Source organism: Notechis scutatus, chromosome 5 (genome assembly GCF_049901735.1).
Source record: "Notechis scutatus isolate UNSWTSFEM ecotype Mainland chromosome 5, rNotScu1.2, whole genome shotgun sequence".
NCBI classification, from domain to species: Eukaryota; Metazoa; Chordata; class Lepidosauria; order Squamata; family Elapidae; genus Notechis; species Notechis scutatus.
In genome coordinates, this window is record NC_142013.1 from 46041435 (window position 1) to 46065221 (window position 23787).

General features: G+C 37.0%; 1 protein-coding gene across 3 annotated transcripts in view; it reads right to left on the bottom strand.

Moving 5' to 3' along the window:
• NRIP1 (nuclear receptor interacting protein 1) overlaps positions 1 to 4978 on the bottom strand; it is a 76629-nt gene extending 71651 nt beyond the window's left edge. The window contains exon 1 of one of the 3 annotated variants that reach the window (XM_026664107.2): positions 4842 to 4978. The gene's annotated coding sequence lies outside the window, so the exon portion shown is untranslated. Of the gene's footprint in view, positions 1 to 4177; positions 4395 to 4457 lie in introns of those variants that run through there. The other 2 variants (XM_026664106.2, XM_026664105.2) reach the window with 2 other exon arrangements.
• Between the last annotated feature and the right edge of the window lie 18809 nt (positions 4979 to 23787).

The window sequence follows — 23787 nt, forward strand, 5'->3', positions numbered from 1 at the left end:
TGTTTATTATGTTTATATAAAATATATAAAAAGGAAAAGGAACAAATGAGGGGAAGGGAAAAATAAAGTAACAAAAGCATACAAAGTTACAATAGATAATGAATATTTTGTTACAATGGAAAGATGTTTCATTCTGAATGCATATTTGTGTATTCATATGTGTTTGTTCTCTCCTTATAAACTGGCTCTTTATCAATATAGTAGAAAGACTGATCAATATTATTCCATGTGGTAAATTTTAATGTTGTATCTAATAACTTTTTTTCTTATGCATTGTAATACAATTTTACTGACATTCTGAAAATATTCCAAGACACTAACTTTTCCTTAGGTCTTAGTACTGATCTCTATAAACTGGAAACACATTCTAAAATGGCCAAAGTCTATTTTGGTGGCAATTAACAAAGAAGCAATAGCACAGTTCATAAATTATTTGTATCAACCCTGATTCACTGGAAGCAGTATCTCCATCCAAGACTATGCAGCATCTTTCAGACCTTCATAATTTTAAGTAATTTCTCTAGCAGGTAGATTTTTGTATCTTGGCATTCTTAGATGATTTAAAACCTGTTGTATTGGAACATAATATTAACAGTACTGTCATAGTCAACAAACAAGATACAAGGAAATTTATATAAAATCAAGTAGTTTTTGTATTTTCCACATATGTTGCAAAATGCATCATCATTTTGTTGATCCATGTTTTAAATGTCACTTTTGGCCCTGAAAGCCAACTAGATTTGGTATGAATTTTTTTTGCATTTAACTTGCAGTTTTTAACAGCACATTATATCAGTTGATAAAGGCAATAATTTACATGTTTGGAGCATCTATGTCTGTATCTATATCTATATACTATATCTATATCGACAATTTAATTTCTTTCTCCATTTTTTCTCCCATAGTTCTGAGGAAAATCTAGTGAAGCTGGTATTACTTTTGGAAGGAAATCTCATACTGGCAGCAAAAGAAAATTCCATACCAATGCAATTATTAATTTTAAAATTAATTTAATTTAAATGGATTTTTCCTAAGAGTTTAATCAGAGGAAGTACTTTCATTCCTCCCCCCGCCATCCTTACTGTAAGTGATCCCTATTAATTGTCAATTCTCACTACGAGCATATTTCATCTATATTTTTAAAAATCTGTGGAGTAATCATATTATTTAACAGAAAGTTTAAACAGAAAATCAAAAGAATTATGCGATATGTATTTCACTTGGATATTGAAATTCAATTTTCACTAGAAACAAAGATAGAATAAGAATTCTTATCCAGCATCAGCATACCCAAATCAACCTTTAAGCATCCCACACTTTAAAAATAATGTTTCATTGTTTTGTGTGGCAGGTGTTATATACTTGTTAAAAAGCAACTTGAGCAAAACATTTCTTTTAATTACTATTCAGTTTTAAAATCCATACCACCATTGGTGGTAGAATCTCTTGGTGATTTTATTTTTTAAGATCAGAATAATGAAAATAAGACCAAATTAATACTTGGATGGGAGATCATCAAGTAATCTGAGGACTGTAGAAAAGATTGGTAAATTGAATAAAAAAGACCTCCTGGAAGAAAGCAATAAGTGTTCTTTTATAGATCTATGTATTGTTTCCAAGACAACATGGATGTATTGGTTAGTCACAGGAATCAAGCTTAACTTTGTCATGTTTTTTTTTTTTAGAATCCATGGGCCTTTTAGGAACTTGTAAGAGTCCAAGCACAAAAAAAAATAAAAATCACAATAATGTGTAAATGACTAGGAAAACAAGATGAATAAAAAACTTGATATTTCAACAAGCAAATTCATATTTCAACATCTCCTGTTGATTACAGTGTCACTCTACACTAAACTCTGTAGTTTGAAAATGATTGGCACTTTTTTCTGAAAATTATAATGCAGGGTTATTTAATATAAATAAAATTTTAGGAATTTATATTGATAATTTGTGAAAAAGCATCCATACAATGATAAATAATGCCATGCAAATCTGATTAAAAAATGGAAAGGCAGCCTTGAAACCAAATCTACCTTTTACTTTTAGCTTCCTCCTTCAAAAAAAAAAAAAAAAAGATAAATAATACCATGCAAATCTGATTTAAAAAAAATGGAAAGGAAGCCTTGGGACCAAATCTACCTTTTACTTTTAGCTCCCTCCTCAAAAAAAAAAGGGGGGGGGATTAGCAATCCTGGTTTAGTGAAGTTATATAATGACATATTGTGCACCACTCAGAGGGTGCTGTAATGCACTGTGGACTAGTATATAAGTCTAAGTGATACTGCCATTGCTATAATAAAGGTGGTACTTTATGTACTTTAATCCTATTCCAATTATGAAGAAAAATTTAAAGTATGCCCAAAAATAAGGGCCATAAGTAGGACAAGACGTTTGTCCAAATTAATTATGATAAATCCTATACCTGTTAAGTAGTGAGTAAACACAAGCAACTGAAAGAATCTGGAATTTACTGAGTAAGTGTAGCTCTTTGAACACATTCCATTAATAAGTCACATTCTCAGTGCCACACCTTTATTGGTAATGTATTTGTATATACAATATTTATATGATTAGTCTGTGCCTGGGAATTTACTTAAAAACCAAATCATATTTTCTCAAACAGAAATAATTGTCTATACCTTACTTTTGAATTTAGGAACTTCTACCATGCAACTATTCCATCTAAACACTGCATTTGTTTTACAATAATTAAAAATAGCCACTACTCCACCAATATTTTTCTTATCATCTGTCCTAAATCAATGCTTTAGTTCTTTTTATATAGAAAGAGGTTCCTTCCTCAATTCCTTAAAGAATTAAAACGAGCCAAAAATGTTTTAAAAAGAGAGATTAAAAAAAAACAGGGACAAACAGAAAGCAAAAGCAGAACATTTGGAAACATATAAAATACTTCTGTGCTTATATTAAGCAATTGCCTATTCAGATCACACATGCTTAACTAGTCTACTGAGAATGTGACATATGTCACACTGAGCTATAATCCATTAAAAGTTAAATACAGATTCATTCATCTTTTCTTTCATAACAGGCTTTATTCCAGAGAGTAAAGAGCAATCTTCACTTCTAAAATCAATCTGAAATTAAAAGTTGAACTGTCCTATGTTCCCTATGAACTCTGTGGATTATATTATGCATGGCACTACATCTGCTTTGTGCCAAAAAAATATGCCACTTGGTATTGTAGAAATAATTGGTTTAGCAAATAAACTACATATTTAGAAAAAGTTGTCAAAAAGAATATATATCAGGTATTCATATATTGTGCTTCTATATATAGTAATGTCACAACTTCATAACTAATATGTGCTAAAGGTTGACAATATTATCAAGTCATTATACACTATATACTTTTAAAAAGTTTCTTGATACCACTCCCAGTGATCTTCCAAACACAATTGTTTGTCATTAAATTTAGTAAGTACAACCCAAAAACCGATAGAGATTTTACCATTTTTCTCCCTGTTATTTGTGAAGAAGCCTTGGCCAAGAAAATCATCACTAGAGATAAATGGTGCAACAAGATACAGTTGAGCTTGGAATAAGTAGAAAGAAAGTGGGAACACATTATAGAACTAAGAGATTCGAACATATCTGTTATTGAAGATGAGGTTGGCCAGGGAACAAAAATCTTAACATCTGTGTGCGTGCATGCATGCATGAACGCGTGCATATCTCCCTGTTTGCCAATGGAAAGGAAGTGAATAAATAACGAGAGGTGAGCACAGGCAGAAAAGAACCATAGCCTTGTTTAGAGCGGTTGTGCATGCAACTAAAGAAGAAACGGGAGCTTCGGAACGCTACGAGGAGACTCTGGAGCAAGGAAGGGAGTGGGAAGAAGAGGGCTGAGCCTTCAAGAGCTCGCCAAGGTTTGCCTCGGCTCTAAATCCGCAGAGGAGCAGCTGGTGGAACTGCAGCTCCTGCGCACAAGACTTTGTGGGGCTCTCTAATTCAGAGAAAGGTTGAAGGGAAAGTATGGAGGATGCGAAAGGGAAAAAGAATAAAAAAAGCCGCCCCATACATCAGGCTGGAAAGACCGAGGACAGGGGGCACAAACTTTGCCCGCTCTGCTTTCCTAATTCGTCTCCAAACTTTATTTATATAGCCCCTGTGGCGGGGGAGGGGGGAGGAAAAGAGAGAGGAGGAAAAAAAAACTGACCGGTTCCACCGGAAATAATCCTGAGAGATCCGAAGTACCCCCTTTCCCGTTCTTCCTCCGGCGCCTGTGCCCCACGACTCCATCCGTTCCTTTAAGTCTCTCCCTGATTCCGGTTCTTGTCAGGGTGCCAAAGCGGCGCCTCTCCAGCTCGCTCTACCCCCGGAGTCCCTAACCTTAGCCGCGGCCATTTCCATTTTCTTTCTCGTCGTCCTCGCCCTCTTCTCCCCGCCCTCCCGTACCCCTCCCCGGGCGAAAAGCCAGCTGGGGCCCTCGCGCTTACCTCCCAAAATGAGGTTCGTGGCATTCTCGCCAGCCGTTTCCGCAACTACCATTGCCGTCCTCAGGAAGCAGCAGCCCTGTCTGGAGCGAGCGCCGGCCCGCCTGTCCGCAGCCCGTCAGAGGGCTCTGAGTGCGCGTAGTCGCGCGCACCTCCCGTTGCTCCAAAGGCCACCCGTGACAAACGGACGCGAACTCAAGACAGTTAATTCTAGTGTGGTGAGCTCCGACGAGTGGCGGCTTAAGGGAAGGGAAGGGGAGGAGAAAGCGGCCGCCGGTCTGCGAAGCAACTCATGAAGCCACCGCCTCCGACGCCGATACAAAAGCGCACAGAGGCATATCTGCACTCGCACAACTACACAATGCCCTTTCAGGAAGCTGCCCTCACCCGCTCCACAGGGTATCTGCGTCTCTGTGTGTATGTCCTCCTCCTTTCTCCCTGATTCGGGGCTCTGCTGCAATGCCTGCGAGGCTGACTTTCAAAGCCTCACCCGCAGCCTACGATTTTTCCTCCCTCCCCTCCCTTCTTTCCAGCCTGTCAGTCCCTCCCTTCATTTCGCTCTTTCTGCCATTCATCGGTTTGGCCAAGTTTCGCTGTTTAATATTTTTCTTTACCACTACCAGGCTAGGAAAATCTGATGGAGAAACGGGTTGGGTGGGGGGGTGTATCGTTGACAGAGATCTCAGCTGACTATTTGGCATGGTCTCATGGAAGGCTACAAGGCTTGCAAATAAAGTTGATTTCAAAGTTGATTTGAATGTACAGTCAAGAAACCATGACAAACAAGGCTGGTGTGTGTTTGTGTGTTAATAAAAGTGCAATTTAACATTCTGAATTACTTTAGACTTTTCAGGTAATTAGGGAGGTTCAAATAATTTCCTCAGATGAATCATTTCATGTTGGCTCACAGTGAATTGATACAGAGCAAATATTCAAATTTAGAAATATAGGTATATGAATGAGCTAGAAGAATGGTCAATAAATTGAAATCTTTTTAAAATATATGAAACTAACAAATGTGACTATATATTATCTGAAAGATTAAAGGTGAAAGGAAATACAATAGTCAGCTGCCTTATTTTAAAAAAAATATTTTAAGTGTTGTAAAAATTCCAGTACTTGGGAGCAAGTGACCTAAATAACATTGTCTTGCAATGATAGAAACAATAATGTAATTATATTTTCACTTAAGATTTTCTAAAGAGGAAATAGATAAATATCCTTATGATGCACTTTCATTTCATCTTACTACATTATATTTCAGTTGTTTTAATTCTACCAGATTTTATTTCATGTTTACCAAAGTTCTTCAAAAATTTCTATTTGTCATTCAGTCAAAGTGTGGTTAGATCAGGAGTAGGCAATTAATTTTCCCAAGGAGCCACACGAGAAACTAGGACTGTTGTGCCACCCCTTGCTGCCCCCCCCTGTTCCAGCTACTACTGCTCTCTTGCTGCCACTACTGTCCCCCTGCCACCACCAGAGACTAGACAGAGACAGCCAAATGGGTGGATGTTGCCTACTATCATAAAATGCCCACACCTGGGTTAGATGAACCAATTATAATTGTATTGAACAATTTTGCCTTGGGACAAAAGACAGGTGGTCACCACCTGCTCTCTTCCATTGTTATATAGAGTCCAGGCTCTCCAACCTTGGCAACTTTAAGCCTGGCGGACTTCAACTCCCAGAATTCCCCAGCCAGCTTGCTAGCTGGGGAATTCTGGGAGTTGAAGTCCGCCAGGCTTAAAGTTGCCAAGGTTGGGGACCACTGAATAGACAACTGGACAAAAACTTCATTAATTAGTCAAATTCCAGATCAATTATATGTTATAGCAAAATGTAATAACAGTGCTTCAATATCAATATTAATATTCTTGCAGTTGAATATTTAGATGATGCCATGTTGTTGTTTCAGAACCCAACTGATTTGCAGTAGATGTTGGCTTGTGTCTGTCACAACAAAGTACTTAAAAGTTTTAGTTTTTAGATTTGGACAATAATTGGCAAAAACTATGGGATAGAAATCGGAAAGCGACAATGGCCACATCATATAAGGAAAACTTCTATAAGATGTTCTATAGGTGGCATCTCCCCTGGCAAGACTGGCTAAAATGTTTAATAATATGTCCCCAAACTGTTGGAGATGTAAACAAACATCTGGCACATATTACCACATGTGGTGGACTTGTATAAAGGCAAGGAAATTTTGGATACAAATACATCCATGGTTAGAAAAAACGATTAAGCAACATAGATTTTAAGCCCGAACTGTTTTATTAGATATTATATTAGATGGCTATGATAAAGGGACAATATATTTAATATTACATGACCACAGCAAGAATAGTATATGCGCAGCAGTGGAAGAACTCAGAGGATGAGATGATAAGGAAGATACTAGACCAGTGGTGGCTAACCTTTTTGGGCTCCTGTGCCAAAAATTGTGCGTGTGCTTGCATGCTCGCGCCCCCGTGCCAGCACCCAGAAGGCAATGCATGCCCCCCATGTCCCCTAAGCATGCACATGCAATCCCCACCCCACCCCCACCTCCCGCCACCCCCTTACCTGCACTGCACCTCACAGCTGATTTTCGGTCGGTTTGAGGCCTTTTTCGGCCTCCCAGAGGCTTCTGCAGGCTTCTACAAGCTTTGTAGGCCAAAATCTAGCCCCATTTCATCACTTCCTGTTTTTCCAAAAATACCAGAAGTGACAAAACGGGGTAGAAGTGATTCCAGTCCCACAAATGTTTACCGAATTAGTTCAGAAACAATGGTCCTCTATTGCTACTTATCCCAATCCAACAGAATATGATAGGAAATTCTACAATTTAGTACCAGAATTCTCTAACACTCTACAACCCTATAGTAGAGGAACCAGTAGTAGCTCTAGCCTCTCCTTCTGCTATACCTAGCAAAGTGGAAAAAGCTCTTAAGCCAGAGGAGAGAGAGCAGAATTAGCACTTCGCAGGGGTCACTTATCAGATGCATGGGCGATCAAGGAGGCTACTGCCACCTCATTCTTTACCAGATCTTCACTAAGGTGGCTTCATCACCTGAGAGATTCCATTCCCTCATCAAATATCAGAGTGCACCAGGACATAGCCAAAGTGATTGCCGCTGCAGAATTCTCTGCTGACACAACCTTTAATTCGGTCAAATTCTCATCAAGGGCCATAGTGTCCCAGGTCATAACGATGCCTACTCTGGCCCCAACATTGGCAAGCAGATACCAAACGTAAGTGGAAATTAGCATCTTCCCCCTTGGAAGGGGATAAACTATTTGGATCTGCCCTGGATCCGCTCTTGGTGGAATCTCGAAACAAAGAAAATATTCTCCCCTCTTTTTTTTTTGCAAGCATGAAAGTATACCTTCCCAGTCCTTTTGGAGGGGTTCCTTTCATCCCTTCTATCAAGGACCCTATTCCCAAACATCACAAAGGCCCTTTGGGTATAGACAAGGACAGCAGGCAGAACGATCTGAATTTGGGGACAAAACAGGAGGGGAGGGCAGAACAAAAGGTCCTTTTGCGGGACAGGAAACAAGTCCTTTTGTCGCCCCAAATAACATTATCCCCAAATCTCCCATAGGAGTACGGTTAAGACTATTCGCAAATCAATGGGAATCCACAACATAAGATGCTTGGGTCAGAGAGACCATAAGATCAGGTCTCTTTCTAGAGTTCCTCTCCACACACCTGAATTTTTTCATGATGTGCCCTGTTTCAAAGGATCCTACAAAAAGGACTTTTATGGAGACTGCAATCTAGCATTTGCTGAAGATCTGGGCAATTCAACCAGTGTCTCAGGATCAACAAGGGCAAGGATTTTATTCCTATCTATTTGTGGTCCTGAAAAGTTTGGGGTGGGTGGGGGTGGAGAGCGATTCTAGACTTAAAATGCCTGAACCATTTCCTTGTCTACAAAAGATTTAAAATGAGCTCCATACAATCAATCCTACTCAGTATCAGACAAGGAGATGTCTTAACTTCAATAGACTTAACAGAGACGTATTTACACATTCCTATCAGACCCATGCATAGCAGATTCCTCAGATTCTGTTACAATAACCACCATTTCGAGTATATAGCTCTTCCATTTAGTCTAGCTTCTGCTCTACGAACCTTTACAAAGGTTCTGGCAGCATTAGCACCCAATTTTAGGAGTAAGCCAATTAGGTTACAATGTTATCTTGATGACATATTAATTTTGTCATCGTCCAGCTGACAGGCCTAGATACTCGGGTCACTCCACAAGCTCTTCAAGAGCATGGTTTTTCAATAAATTGGGCCTAGAGTCATTTAACACCTTCAACTCGGCTCCAGCACTTGGGAGCCATCATTGATACAGTGTCTGGAAAAATATCCCTATCACTAGATAAGCAGAGTAGCATTATACAGTTGTCAAAAAAGGACTAACAAAAGAATATCCCTGGCCCAATTATCCAAACTGCTAGGAAAAATGATCTCCTGCATTTCTATTGTTTCCTGGGCCCGACTCCATGCCAGAACCCTTCAATGGTTTCTGCTGCCATATCAATGGTCAGGAAAGAGCAATTCCATATCCAAGGTCACCGTTCCATTAAAAGTACTCATATCGCTGCACTGATGGACCACAGTAAACATCAGCAAGGGCTTCAAGGTTCTACACAGACAGATTATCACAACAGATACAAATCTGTTTGGATGGAGGGGGGCACATTGTCAGTCCCTTACAGCTCTGGGTTGTTGGTCCATGACAGAATAGGCCTGCAGCATAAACTGGCTGGAATTAAGAGCAGTCCATTTGGCCTTGCACAAATTTCTACCACTAATCTAGGGGCAGCATGTTCTAATCCTGACTGACAACATGGCCACAAAGGCTCATATAAACAGGCAGGGGGGCACCCATTCAAAATCACTAATGAAAGTGACAGAGTGACACTGCCGCTGGGCAGAAGAACCTGATATCCATCAAAGCAGAACACATTTTGGGGCAGTCCAACATCCAGACAGACTGGTTGAGCAGAGCTACTGTTGACCATTCAGAGTGGCGCCTGCACCCGAGATTGTTCCAGGAGATCTCACATCTGTTCAGTCAACCAATCATAGACCTCTTTGCCTCACCTTTCAACACACAGCTCCCAAGGTTCATGTCAAGGTTTCCAACAGAAGGAGCGGAGGGAATCAACACTCTACGCTGTCGCTGGCCTTGAGGTCTCCTCTATGCCTTCCCTCCTCTCTCACTAAGTCCCAAGGTGGTCCAGAAGCTTCTAGAGGAGAAAGCGGATCTGTTGTTGGTGGCATCTTACTGGCCAAGACATCCGTGGTTCGTGGATTTCAGGGACCTTTCGATAACAGACCCATGGAGAATCCCACTGGACAGAGTCTCATTCACACAGGGTCCAATTCAACATCCAGACCCACAATGGCTACACCTCATTATATAGCACTTGAGCGGAGACATCTGAAAGGTGAGAAACTCTCCAATAAAGTCATCTTTACAATCCAAGTGGCCAACATCCATCAATGAACCATATATACAACACCACCTGGAACATCTTCTGCAAGTGGTGTGACAAGGTAAAAATAGACCCCACTTCTCCATTGGTGACACAAATATTGGACTTTCTTCAGGAAGGTTTGGACAAAGGACTCTCACCAAACACTTTTCGCAGACAGGTGGTGGCTCAAGGCTAGAGTCATTACCTATGGTGACTTCAGATCCATTGCTCATCACCCAAGAATATGCAGTTTCCTCCATGGGGCCATGAATTTAAGTCCTCCAGTGATCCACAGATACCCCGCCTGGGATCTAAACAAGGTTCTCACAGCACTCACAAATCAACCTTCTTACCTACTGACATACAAGGTGGTGTTCTTAGTAGCGATAACATCTGCAAGACGAATTTCTGAGCTAGCCACTCTGTCAGTGAAACAAGATCTCTGCATTTTCCATTCTGACAGAGTTGTCCTTCACCTAGATCCAACCTTCATTCCAAAAATTAATCCGACCTTCCACAGAGCTCAGGAGTTGATACTCCCCAACTTCTGTCCTAGATCATCTCATGGTCTAGAGCGACAATGGCATCTATTAGATGTGAGACATGCACTCAGAATCTGTATAGACAGGGCTGCTTCTTTTAGGAAGACGGAGGCACTCTTTGTCTCTTTTCAACCAGCTACTCAAGGAAGGAAGGTTACATCATTGACAGTTGGCAGGTGGCTACGAGCCATGATTGCAAAGACTTACGAGACTCAGTCATTGACTGTACCTACAGGCATTACAGCACATCCAACTAGGAGTGCTGAAACATTGGCTGCTTGGGCTACTCAAGTGTCAATCGAAGAAATATGTAAGGCAGAAATGTGGGCTTCATCATCGCATTTCATAAGGCACTATAAACTGGATGTTTTTGCTTCCGCTGAAGCAGCCTTCAGCAAACGGGTTTTAAAACAGGTCCACACATAACAAGAGGGGACTCCAACCAGATGGGGATCCTCCTGTAGGACACACCAAGCTTTGGTATGTCCCATGTCTGGATGCTCTGAAAAGCTCATCTGGAGAAGGGGCGTTGGTGCTTACCTGACACACCCATTCTCTGTAAGCTGTAAAGAGCATCCAGCCCCACCCAGAGTCTAATTCTGGCCAAGTCTACAGAGCAAAGATGAAAGAGAATGATGATGAACTTATCACTTTGACTTTGCCAAAACTGGAGGAGCCTCAAGGAAGAGTGTCGAGGAGGAGTGTCCTCAGAAATCAGCTCAGCCTATCGGACGAGAGAAAGAAGCACCTCCCATGTCTGGATGCTCTTCACAGCTCACAGAGAATGGGCGTGTCAGGTAAGCAGCAATGCCCCTTTTAGGAAAAAAGTGTGAGTGAACTCTATTTTTGGGGAAATATCCCTAATAAAAGGAAAATATGACTCTAACTTAACATAAGTTCAGCATTTGATTCAACATTAATACTTTAAGAATGGGAAAATAATACTGTATTTCATGTGAGGCAAATTATTTTCAGTTTTAGTAATTAATTTCAATAATTGGTTAGACTAAGTTATATAAATTCAAACAAGATCTGCAAAATAGTAGGAAAAGATTAACATAGAAGAAGAAGGATAAAAAATAATTAATTCATAATAGAATTAACTTAAAATGTTAGTGTTATTACTATATGTAAAAAGTTGTGAAGAGCAGGTACTGATTAGTTGAAAGAAATCTGTTATTTAAAGTAAGGCTTTATATAAAATATTCTAACACTGAATATACTCAGTGTCACTAATCATATATATTTCATGAAATTAAATAATGACAACAGTAAAAACAAATAGAAATTATATGTACCTACTTCTCGCACCATTCCATTTCCAAACATGCAAAGTGTTAAAAAGGAAAAATAAAAAGCCATGTAAAATATATACAATCAGAGAAAAAGAGTGAATAAGCAAATAAAAAATTTGCTTAAGCAAATTAATAAACCATATCTCTTAACATATTCAATTCTCAATTCTATACGATAAAATGGGCAGAAGAGTTCTCATACATAGTGATTTTTCTCTTCTTTTGGCAATACTCATTCCTCACAATAGATTATGTATTACCTACAATCTTTCTTGCAGCACTTGAATTTCTTAAAATTTCTCTGTTCAAGCTACACAAATTCTCCACGTTTTTTTTTTGTTCCTTTGTTTTGTTTTATCTATCATTCTTATAGAACTTGTACTGTTCACTATTTTACTCTGTCAAGCTCAGCTACTTTGGCCTTTAACATTACTTTTCAGATCCATTCATTTTGCCCACACAAACCAACATTCATTGCAAATCATTTGGGTCTTGAATTAACAACATGGCATTATATAAATATAAAACTATACTCACATTTATACTAAATTAACCTACCTTTAGCATTTACCACAAACATTCTGTCTGCTTTTATACATAAATACATTTTATGGAATATTTGTCCTCTAGAGATCAGAATGGCCTTAACTCAGCTAGTCTTTTGTAAGGTCTGTTTCTATGCCTGGGCCAGAGGCCCCAAATGTGTGAAGCTATCTCCTGGCTATGTTAATGCTTGTGGATTATTAAATTCCTCAGCTACTGTGTATTTTAATTTTTGAATATTTGTAATTATTTTTATTTTATTTTAATATTGTTTTCTGCCCACAGTCATTTGCTGAGATGGGCAAATATACAAATTGATTAATAAATAAAGGACATCAGAAATCATTGTTCTATTTCCTCCTCAATGTAGAATATATATTTAGCATTTGATTTATTCTCATTCATGCCTTATTTCCATATATTTTTAAATTCCATTAAACAACTAGCCTTCAACTCTATATTCATACAAACTTTTCAAACTGAACCCCAGTGACCATTTTATTAGCCCCTTTCAGTCATAATTCTGCCAAATAAATTTACAAATACACTTAACTTAATTTCCCTATCATTTTTGTTTTTACTCTACCTAACTTCTCAAAGTAGAGGAAAATTAGCATTGTTCATATCAATAAGTATTATTATTAATATTATTAAACAATAGTAATTGCCCAGCAACCCTGGACAATTCATGGATAAAGCCCCATGGAATCATAAAATAATACTGTGTTTCCACTAAAATAAGACCAGATCTTATATTTTTTGGACCAAAAGACCCCATTAGGTCTTATTTTGAGGGGATGTCTTATCCAGATATTCATTCCAGATAGTAAGCACTATAGCATGCTTCTGGAATTCCAATAGATGGCATAATTTAATGGAAGCAACATGGAGCACACTAACCCTACTGGATCGAACAGATCGGGAACATATTGTGGGAGATAAACAGCCCCTCGATTTACTAGGCCCTATGCCATCTAGGTAATGACCTTCATATTGAATTGCACTTGGAAACAAAGCAACAAACATTGTAGTACATAAAGCAGAGGTGGCATATAGCCACACCCAGGCATGACCATCAATGTCTGTGCTGTTGCATTCCAGACCAGTTCAAGCTTTCCAAGTGTTTTTTTAAGGGCACCCCTATTTAGTATAGCAGTAGTCAAAATGCGAGGTGATCAGGATATGGCTGTCTAAAGCAGGTGTGTCAAACTCAAGGCCCACAGGCCAAATCTGGCCCACAGGTTACCTTGATCTGGCCACTTTGCTGCCCTAGAAACAGCAAAGAAACAGCCTGCGGTGCCTCTGCCAGTGAAAACAGAGCTCAGGAGGGCTGTGTGCAGACCTCCTGGGTCCCATTTTTGGCTGTGATGGCTTCCTGCAACCCTCTGCCAGTGAAAACAGAGCTCAGGAGGGCTGTGTGCAGACCTCCTGGGTCCCATTTTTGGCTGTGATGGCTTCCTGCAACCCTCTGCCAGTGAAAACAGAGCTCAGTGAGCTGCACAGGCTGTGGGAGGCAATCTTGGCTGAAAATGGGGCCTGTAGGGAGTCACGCTGTCCCTCTGAGATCTGTTTTCACTTGCAGAAGACTGCAGGAGGCTGTTGGGCCAAAAATGGGGCCTGGGGGAAAAGAAGAGAATGAAGAAGAAAGGAGAAGAAAGAGAGAGGAAGGAAGAAAGTAGGAAGGAGATTATAATGAGAGTGAGGGAAGTCCTGCCTTAGCACTTGGCCACCACAGGTGCTCCCAACACAAGTGACATTGAGCTGGACATGCCCACCCTGTCCATGTCCCACCACCCACGAGGTCAAACACAACCCTGATGCAGCCCTCAATGAAATCAAGTTTGACACCCCTGGTCTAAAGTGTCTCCTAATTTAGGAAACTCCAGGCCTTCTTGGTCACTGCTGCTATCTGCTCATGAAGCAGGACCAATGTCTCTTGAAAGATTCCAACTGTGTTATCCTACCCAAGGTTAAAGATGGAACATTGACAGATGTAGGTAGCCCCCTGTGCTTACAGCTGCTCATATAGACTTCACATACATCTTAAACAAATCACACAGTATTCCACAAGAACGCTGTGTGCATTGTAAAACATTTTTCTAATTTAAACATGTACAACTGCAGACTTTCCATTTTTCAACATTAATGTAAGGTTTATGTCCAATTTTTCATTGTTTACTTAACACTACCATTTACAATAATGTTAATTCCATTTCTTTTCCTTGTAGGTAGTCCTCGACTTACAACCACATTGAATCCAAAATTTCTGTTGCTGAGCAAGATAGTTGTTGAAAAGAGTTTTGCCCCAGTTTACGAACTTCCTTGCCACAGTTGGCAAGCATCCAAATTATCATGTGACAGTCATGTGAAAAATAGTCATAAATCATTTTAGTGCTATTTTATCTTTAAATGATTACTAAACCAATGGTTATAAGTCAAGGACTACCTGTACCATAAACAAAACAAATATTTACTAAGCAAAAATCTATTTTGAGGAGCAGAAAAGTCAACTACTTTGAACTTTCCAACATACATTTCATGTGTTAATTCTTAATGTTATGTGAAAAAGTACAGATTAGGTTACAAACTTTAGGTAATCCAACATGGTAACCTAAGATGTTTGTCTTCTGTGCTGCTCCTTGCTGTTCTGGAAACCATTAATAAAATGCAAGCCCAGATTACAATGGTTTTGCATAGATTTTTGCTCAAACAACAAACTACTAAGTATGAATTATGGGGGTCTTCACTGTTTCTTCCCCTGCTTTTTGCCCTTTCCTTTCATGCAGGGAAGAAGAGCCTTGCAAAAACCCCTTCTCCCCTCCCCTCCCATCACAGAGATGGGCTGTCATTAGATTGGAAGGAAGCACTGCAGTCCATCTGCTCAGAAAGGCTTGAAACAGCTTAGGATAAAAAATAGCAGTGCCGAAGTACTGCTTTGAGGTAGGTATAGTACATTTGCAATGAGTTGTGAGTGGTATGAGTGGGTAGGGGATGATGTTATCCATTCCCGCACTCAGTGAGTGATGGGTGTGCTACTGATAAAGATAAAATCAGAAAGTTAGATATCTAACCTAATCACATGCATGCCCCATCTACCATTTCTTACGTGTACTTGTTTTGCAAGCCGCTATATTGGTCCTTGCAATAATGTTGCTTACTTGAATTTGAAATAAAAGTGATAAAATAAAACAATTTTAGAGTCTGAATTGGGTATAATTTTTTACAACTAGTGATAAGCATTTAGCCATTAGACAAATTCCAGATGCAAGTAAAGCCTCCCCTCAAAACATTGCAGAACTGTTCTTTTTTCAGTGTTTTAATTGCCATCCAAGTCATTTTACAAAACAATTTATTCTATTTCTACTTACCCCTATTTTTTTAATTCTCTCAAACAATCATGATTCTATGAACTGCTTCTTAATCTCTTACTGAGATATTTTGGTTTTATTTTTTGGTATTCTTTAAGTTTGGGTTGCCTCTTTGTCTTCCTTCAATCCTTTAGAAACCCTGCAAAGTTATGCTTGTCTCCATCAATCAACAGTTTTTATTGGTTAACTATATGGAATTGATCAGTGCTACCTATACCATTTTCTAATTCATATATTCTGTACTAATTTCGAGCTTGCATGTAATAATAACATTACTCAACAAACCACTCTATCTAGTATTAGATCTATATCTGTATCTACAATGTATGTATATATGTATCTATCTCTCTATATCTACTATCTCTATCTATCTATCTATCTATCTATCTATCTATCTATCTATCTCTATGTAATTTTTTCCTTACAGAACCTGTATGCTTATGAAAGTCACTATCCTCTTTTAGCTGGATAGCTGTGCTAAAAATATACTTCTCACTATTCAGGACCAGAGGGTTTTGCATTATTAACTCATAGATCAGACAACCGTGCTCTAGTCTAAGAGCAATAGGCAAAACTTATTGAATGCTTTAATCTGTTAAATATGTGTTTGCATACTACTATCTTTACAAATTATAAATAATACTTCATATTGCATATCCACTGCATCTAGCAGACTTGGTCCATGCTATTGATGTATTTTTGTGCATTATATGGTCCCTTTTTGTCTGATTCTAATTTGCCCATTTCACAAACTCTCTATAGTTATATGAGAGTACTTTACATAGCAATTACAACTGATTAAAATAATATAAAAGCAGGAAGCAAACCAATATTGTATAATAGAATAAAGCTTTCAGAATTATAAATTGGGTACAGTCAAATGAAAATATGCACAGTGACCCACCTTCACCAAGATTGATATCTTTGGTATTGATGGTATTAATTTAATGCCAAATCACATGGATAACACTTATACAAAAAGTGTATTTGTCCGTATAATCACTTCAGACCATAAATAAGGTTTACCGTTTGCATTTGAGAGCACCAGTTTCTTTTACGAAGGAAGCAAAATAGCTCTTGCTCTTGTTTCTAACTTTTTCTAGCATCTACTTGACAACAATGTGCAACTAATTTGCATTATATTCCATGTATGTTATTCCATGAGTGTATTTTCTCCTAATTATCTAGAAGAAAAGTATTATCTTTCATATATGTGTACTGTTATGAATGTATGCAATAATAATTGATTAAACCGAAAAGATATTCATTTATATTATCTTTCCCAATTTAAAACCTTCAGGTATGCTAGAACCACCCAGAATTTCTAGCAAGTATCTTCAAAAGCCATAATGGGTTGGAATTCTAGGGGTTGTAATCAAATGTGTTTAGAGAAGAGGTGATACTCAGCAGGTTCTGACCAGTTCTGGAGAACCGGTAGCAGAAATTTTGCGTAGTTCGGAGAACCAGCAAATACCACCTCTGACTGGAGATTTTACAGTATCCTTCCCCTGCCATGCCCACCAAGCCATGCCCACAGAACTGGTAGTAAAAACATTTGAATCCCACCCCGGTTTAGAGGGATGCAGTTTGGAGAAGTCTCTTTAATATGTTCATGTAATCAGCAAAAGGATCCATAATATACACATTTCAGTCATGGTCATTGGGATTTGCATGGGAATATTTTAATGAAATCCATTCCAATAATCAGCAAGTTAAGTAGTTATCCAGGTCAATCTGACCAGTGGATTTTTCTTAAGCATAACATTGTTACATAGTACCTAAAGCACTGATTATAAAAATGATTAAAGTTTGAAAGGCCTACATAAACCCCAGCTAAAGACAGATTTCACAAGAGATTTCTTCCTCCTAGATGTGGAAGCTTATTCCAGAAAGCAGCTGCCTTCAAGTGATTTTTTCTTGAAAAACTCTTTGATAATACATGACATCCAAAGAGCAGTTGTTACAAAATTTATCTTAAGGTTCCATTTTGGGGGAGGGGTGGGGGGGATTGGAACTGTCTTCTGAGGTACAATCTAGTAAATCATATTGCACTTGAGGGGGGAAAATCCACAAATAATAGTAACATTCACTAAGGTTTAAGATTTAAAAGATTATAGTACACAGAAACCTTTCAGAAAGGATTCAGACTTGCCCTTTGAAAAAGACACTTCATCCCAGATACAGTTTGGTTAGTCCTATTGAAATTCACAGGAACCATTTCACATCCTTATTCTTTTGTGAATAATATTTTTCTACTCTGTGGTCACTGATACAGTGTTCAGTACTTGGTAGAATATCTAGGTATTAATTCATATCAGGAATTCAGAAATGAATAGTGATGGGAACCTCTTTTTCATCATTTAGCTAGGTTAGTTTAGAGCGATTTGCATTGAATAACTAAAATATAGCTTTGTACTATAGCTTTTGTTTCTGGAACTTCTTTGCATAACATAATTCCATTCTTAAATAATGTTTGATACAGGCATAAAATTAATATTGTATCATACAGGCTTCAGTTTAGAAAAAAAGGCCCATAAATTTAGGGGGTAGATATACTTTCTACTGCTTTCTTGGAAAGTTATCAGAAGTGGTTTGCCATTTTCCTTCTTAGAGCTGAAAGAAAGTGGCTAGCCCAATTCTACCCAGTTAGTTTTATGCCCGAAGTGGGTTTAGAACTCACAGCCTCTCAGTGTCTAGCCTGATGCCTTAAGTACTATACCAACTGGCTCACAGATATGCATAGGAATATGCTAATAATTTCAAATGCTATATTGTGTGATTATTTATACATCAATCTTATACATGTATTATGTATGTGTCATAGAATAACATTTTCCTGAGAAGATTGTCATTTATTCTATCAGAAAACCTAAATTCCTTGAAGTTAATAAAAAATATTTAATGAAATATAGATGAGAAATAGATTTATTTTAAATGTAATATACTTATTCTCTTTCTACGTATTTATTAATTGCAATATATTTTAAATTTAAAAATATCCAACCTTCCATTAATTCATTTATGTCTGTATTTCCATAAGGTTATACTTTGAGTAGATTGTCATACAGCCATCTTAAATTATGCAAAATATTCCTTGTTGTGAGATTTTTTTTTATTTATGTGTCAGCTCACCTATTTATCAGTTCAATCAACTATTTCCAGTAGAGGGCCTATTAAATTGGTTTACCAGAAACTATGAAGATCTAAATAATAACATTTCTGCAGTTAAAATAGATAATGAATTGTATATAAATGGTTTTTCTTACCATTACAGAGCTCTTAAGTGACTCATGAATCTAGGTTTGTATTATAAAACCCATATTGTATGTAGGTTTTAGAAATGTGTTAAACTTACTCTCTTCCTATATTATTATGTTATTATGTATGTTATAATTATATTACCTTGCTGTTTATATGTACACTTGTTTGTATGTATACGTTGTTTGTAAATACACTGATTATATTACCTTGTTGTTTGTATGTACAGAGAGCTTACACACTGTAGAGAAATTACTTCTGTGTCCAATCATACTTGGCCAAAAAAGCTATTCTATTCTATTCTCTGTTCTGTTCTGTTCCGTTCCATTCCATTCCACCCCATTCTACCCTGCCCTACCCTACCCTACCCTACCCTACCCTATCCTACCTTATCCTATTCTAATTTTAAGGAAATTAAAAATTATTGTAATTAGCCAGAAATGCATCTGTAATATGTGGCTTTCCTCTAGGACCTAGGTCATATATTTTTCCTACATATATTTTTTTTAAAAGGCCAAATCTAGCCTGCTGATCAGGCCACCAATTATGTCTTGTTACATATTAGCTTTTTAAAAAAAGAAAGATTATATAATGAATGAACACTACTCAGTAATATTACAATCGTGGAAGGGAGGGAGGGAGGAAGTCTTCATTAGTACATAATTCTGTTTCAAACTTAGTATTACATTGTTCAAAACCTATTAATTTATATTACTTTAGTGTATATAGCTAAATATCATTTATTTCATTTTACTGTAGAAAAATAAAACTCTGATTTGACCATTTTTACATACTGATCCAGAGACTTGCAGACACACCACATAGACAAATTGATTAAGATAAATAATATTAAGTTATTACAAAAAACACAAGCCTACATTTCTGAAATTGATAGTAAACATATTTTTCCATAGAGACTTATTTACAATAGGAGCCCTACTGGAGAAAATTTGTTCTGATCTTTTTCGGGTTTTTTCCTTAACTTTTTAGTATATATTTTAAAAAATGTGTCAATATGGTCTATTCATATGAACATCATAATGCCATAAGAACAAATTTTCTATTTTAGAGAGATACTTGGAAAAAAGCACACTAAACCTGTTCTTCAATGAGCCAGGTGCAACAATTAAAAACTTTATTATGGGATTATCATGGCCGGGCTTTTTAATGGGTATTCCAAGTTATTAGACAAACTATAAAAAAATGAGACCAACATAGTTTTTCTGTGAATTGTGAAAATTTTACACCTGCTTTTATATCAAGCATACATCAATATGCAGAAATAAATTGTCATTTTGCACATCCTAAAATGTAAGCTTAGTTGAAGCTTACATTTATTACTGTTTTCTTAATTTATGAAACTACATAAAGACTTTTTATTCTACTGGCAAAACTCACAATCTGCATATAATTAAAAAGGTTGCGATAATTATAATTGAATGTTAAACATCCTTCTAATCTAAGCAAGATTTAAGCAGATAAGGGGCTATAACAAAAATTTGTGTAGTAACCTTGATCTTAAGAAGTTGCATTTCAATTTCTGATCGTTTTGGATACTCAAAGGCTTTGCTTAAGATCTGTGACCAAATAGATATGTAAACTGTTTTAGAATATTTGTAAATCTGAAGGAGTAAAAGTACCATTATTGTTTAAGTAATAAAGTAAAAAGAATAAGCTCATTAATTAAAATACTAGATTTTTAAAAAAATAACTTTATTAGATTTTCAAATGAAGAAATAAAAATTAACACAAACTAATAATTAAAGTAAAAGTAAGTGAGAACTACAGAATGAAAAGGAAATAAAAGCCAAAAGTGCAGACAGAAAAAAGAAACACAAAATTACTTACAATTTTCTCTAGTATCTTCATATTTTTGCTAATCTCTTTGTCTTCTGTTTATTAATCTTAAAATCAGCTGATGCACTAAATTCTTTTCATTTTCTCATTACTATTTCAGTCCCCTTTAAAGGCTCTTCCAACACCAAGGCCAACTCATCTTCAAAAGCTTTCAACTTGTAAGTCTCTTTTTTTATTCTTATGTCCAAATTTAACAATGTCTTGTCTGGAATGTTCTTCCTTATGATCATGTAGTATCTATCTTGAAAAATAAGTTCTATAAACAATTAGTAATTTGTATTACTATTCAGATTTAATGTAATAGTTGTGATGAGGAGAATCATAAAATGCTTCAATATTGTGTGATCTTTATATTAACTTGAGAAAAATATTGTGCTACAATTGATTTTGAAAAGTTCCTTACAGAAAGACCAAATAATTAATATTGGTGTTGTCATGAAGTTATTGTTCTTTTTAATTTGGTGTATAATCTTATCTTTATGATCATTAAAAATGGCTCCATCAACAAAAAGAAGAATGTAATAGAAGTATATATTTAGTTATGTACTGTAAACTTACAGATGAAATCTTAGAAAAGGAATGAAAGAGCAAGTAAGTAAACATCAGCTCACTCCTGAGAAAGAAAGAAGTCATGTCCACCTCAATTCTCTTGGGTGTAATAGGAGCAGTAAGAAAATTTGTCAGATAAACAAGATACTCTTATTATCCTACAACAATAAAATAGAATTCCAGTGGCTTTTGCAATATCTGTTTCCTGACGTGACATACAGTACCTGAAAGGGCTGGCATTAATTTTGAAACCTTCTATCAGAGAGGCATTGAACTGTGTCTTTGATCATGGAGATAGCGTCACATCTTCAGAGCACCCTGCTGCCCTCAGAATAAATAGCAGAAGCATTCTTCTAACGTCAACAACAAATGGATATACAAATAAGAAACCTACATAATGCCATTCTAGAGCAAACACAGCAGTTGGTAGAAAGGTTGCCTCAGCCAGAAGCAGCTCAGCAGCCTGCAGCCCAATCATTATTTCTTTGCTGTCATGGGTGTTTGCCAGAGATATTTGAGCAGCCCAGGATCAATTCTGATTTTCACAATGCGGTGAACATTGTTTATGGTGGACTGGCCAGCAGAATTTCCTGCAGATTACTCCAGGATGGCTTTTGTTCTGAGTTTGCTAAATGAAGGGGCAGTTGTGCCCCTCATTGAGTACAACGTTCTATTGCTGTAGAATTACCAAATTTTCATATAAAATTTGCAGTGTATCTGATAATTTTTGCTGGGAGGGCAACTGCAAATGAAGAAGTTCACAAGCTAAAGCAAGGCAATCACAGAGTTCATGAATACATTTTTCAATTATATGCAAAGTGAGGAGTAAAATGATTTGGCTCTGACGGACCAATTTCTGGAAGTGCTTGTTCATGAACTAGTAAGATAAATTAGTAATACAAGGCATACTAGAGAATTTGGAAGAATTGTTCCAATTTGTATGCTAATTGACGGGCATTTGAACAGGAAGGCCAGGATAAAGGCCAGGAAAAATTTCTAGTTTCCTCTGGCTTTCCACAGGTGGTCTCCAAGAGCTGTCAATGAGGGTGGAGAAAAATGTGCAGTTGATTCCCAAAACACCTTGCCAGTGTCTCCTTCATGGGTGGAAGGGGAGACTGGGTCTGACATAGAGAGATGGTATAAAGGGGTATAAATGAATATTAGCTTACCTCTGAGAAAGATTAGAGGGTGAGAGAGAAAAGTTACTCCTTTTTGTTTCTATTTGGTAGAAGAGGGAACAGAGGAAAACTGTCATACTGTTCAACAATAAAATAAAATTCAATGGTATTTGTGGATTCAGTTTTCTTACCTGGCCTACCTTAAAGGCTGACAATATACACTGCATTATGAGGAAAGTAGTGGGAAACTTATTTTTTTTTCTCTGTCCTTAGCACCAATTCTTCATATTATTTTATATTCAAAGTCTATCAATGAAATATAATAATTTGCCAAGGATGTAACTTAAGGCATTTTGTGCACAAGACACAATTGCTATAAACATAGATTTGGAAGGGAAAATGCCATAAAGTATCATGAAACTTTGTGCTCAGTTGACACACCCTTGGCCTCTGCTCCAGGCTTCTCATTTCTCCAATCCCAAGAAACAGCATCATCATCTCTGTGCTGCCCAAAATGATACAGCTATCAGGAAAAGACAGGCAGTGGCAGCAGCAGTCTCTTCCTTTGACAGATGGATTCTGGCTGCTGTGTCCATTGTACTTGTTCAGAAGGGGGAAAATATTTTGTGTGATTTCATGATTTGTTCTTATTTGCTTTTTTATCGTAGAATCAGCTTGACCCGTTTCTTTTCCTTTTCTGGCTCTATACTTGGTTCTTCCCTCTTTTACTTTTCTCTCGTTTGTCACATTTGTTTCTGCCGTTGCATCATATTATGACATATAGCATATTATGGCATGATGCAATATTGCTCAAACATTCATAGATAAAATCACATAATGTATTCATACAATCTTATTTTGATATATTTTGCAAACATGAAATTCATCATATTCCTTATTGTTTATAGTCATTTTTGGCATCATATATTTATGTGGATGAATTGTATACTGTATACTGATTATGAAATTATTTTATATAATTATGAAAATATATTTATTTTTTTCTTTATAAAACTACAATAGACTATTTTAGTTGCTATTCTAGTTTAGAAGGAATTTGTCTTTTCTCACAATTATTTCCCCAACATCCAACAAAACTGATAAAATCTTGTTGAAGTAATGATATCTCATTTCATTTAATAATTGACTAATTTCAAATAAGAGAAATTTGGAAATAAATTCAGAAATATTTCAGAATATTTCAGAAAAAAACCTGTTGAATATACAGTACTTTTAAACCTGAGGCATATTATTTTAAAAGCAGAAAATATAATAAGTTTTAACCATTAAAGGCAATATTCTTTATTTTATTATAAATATTT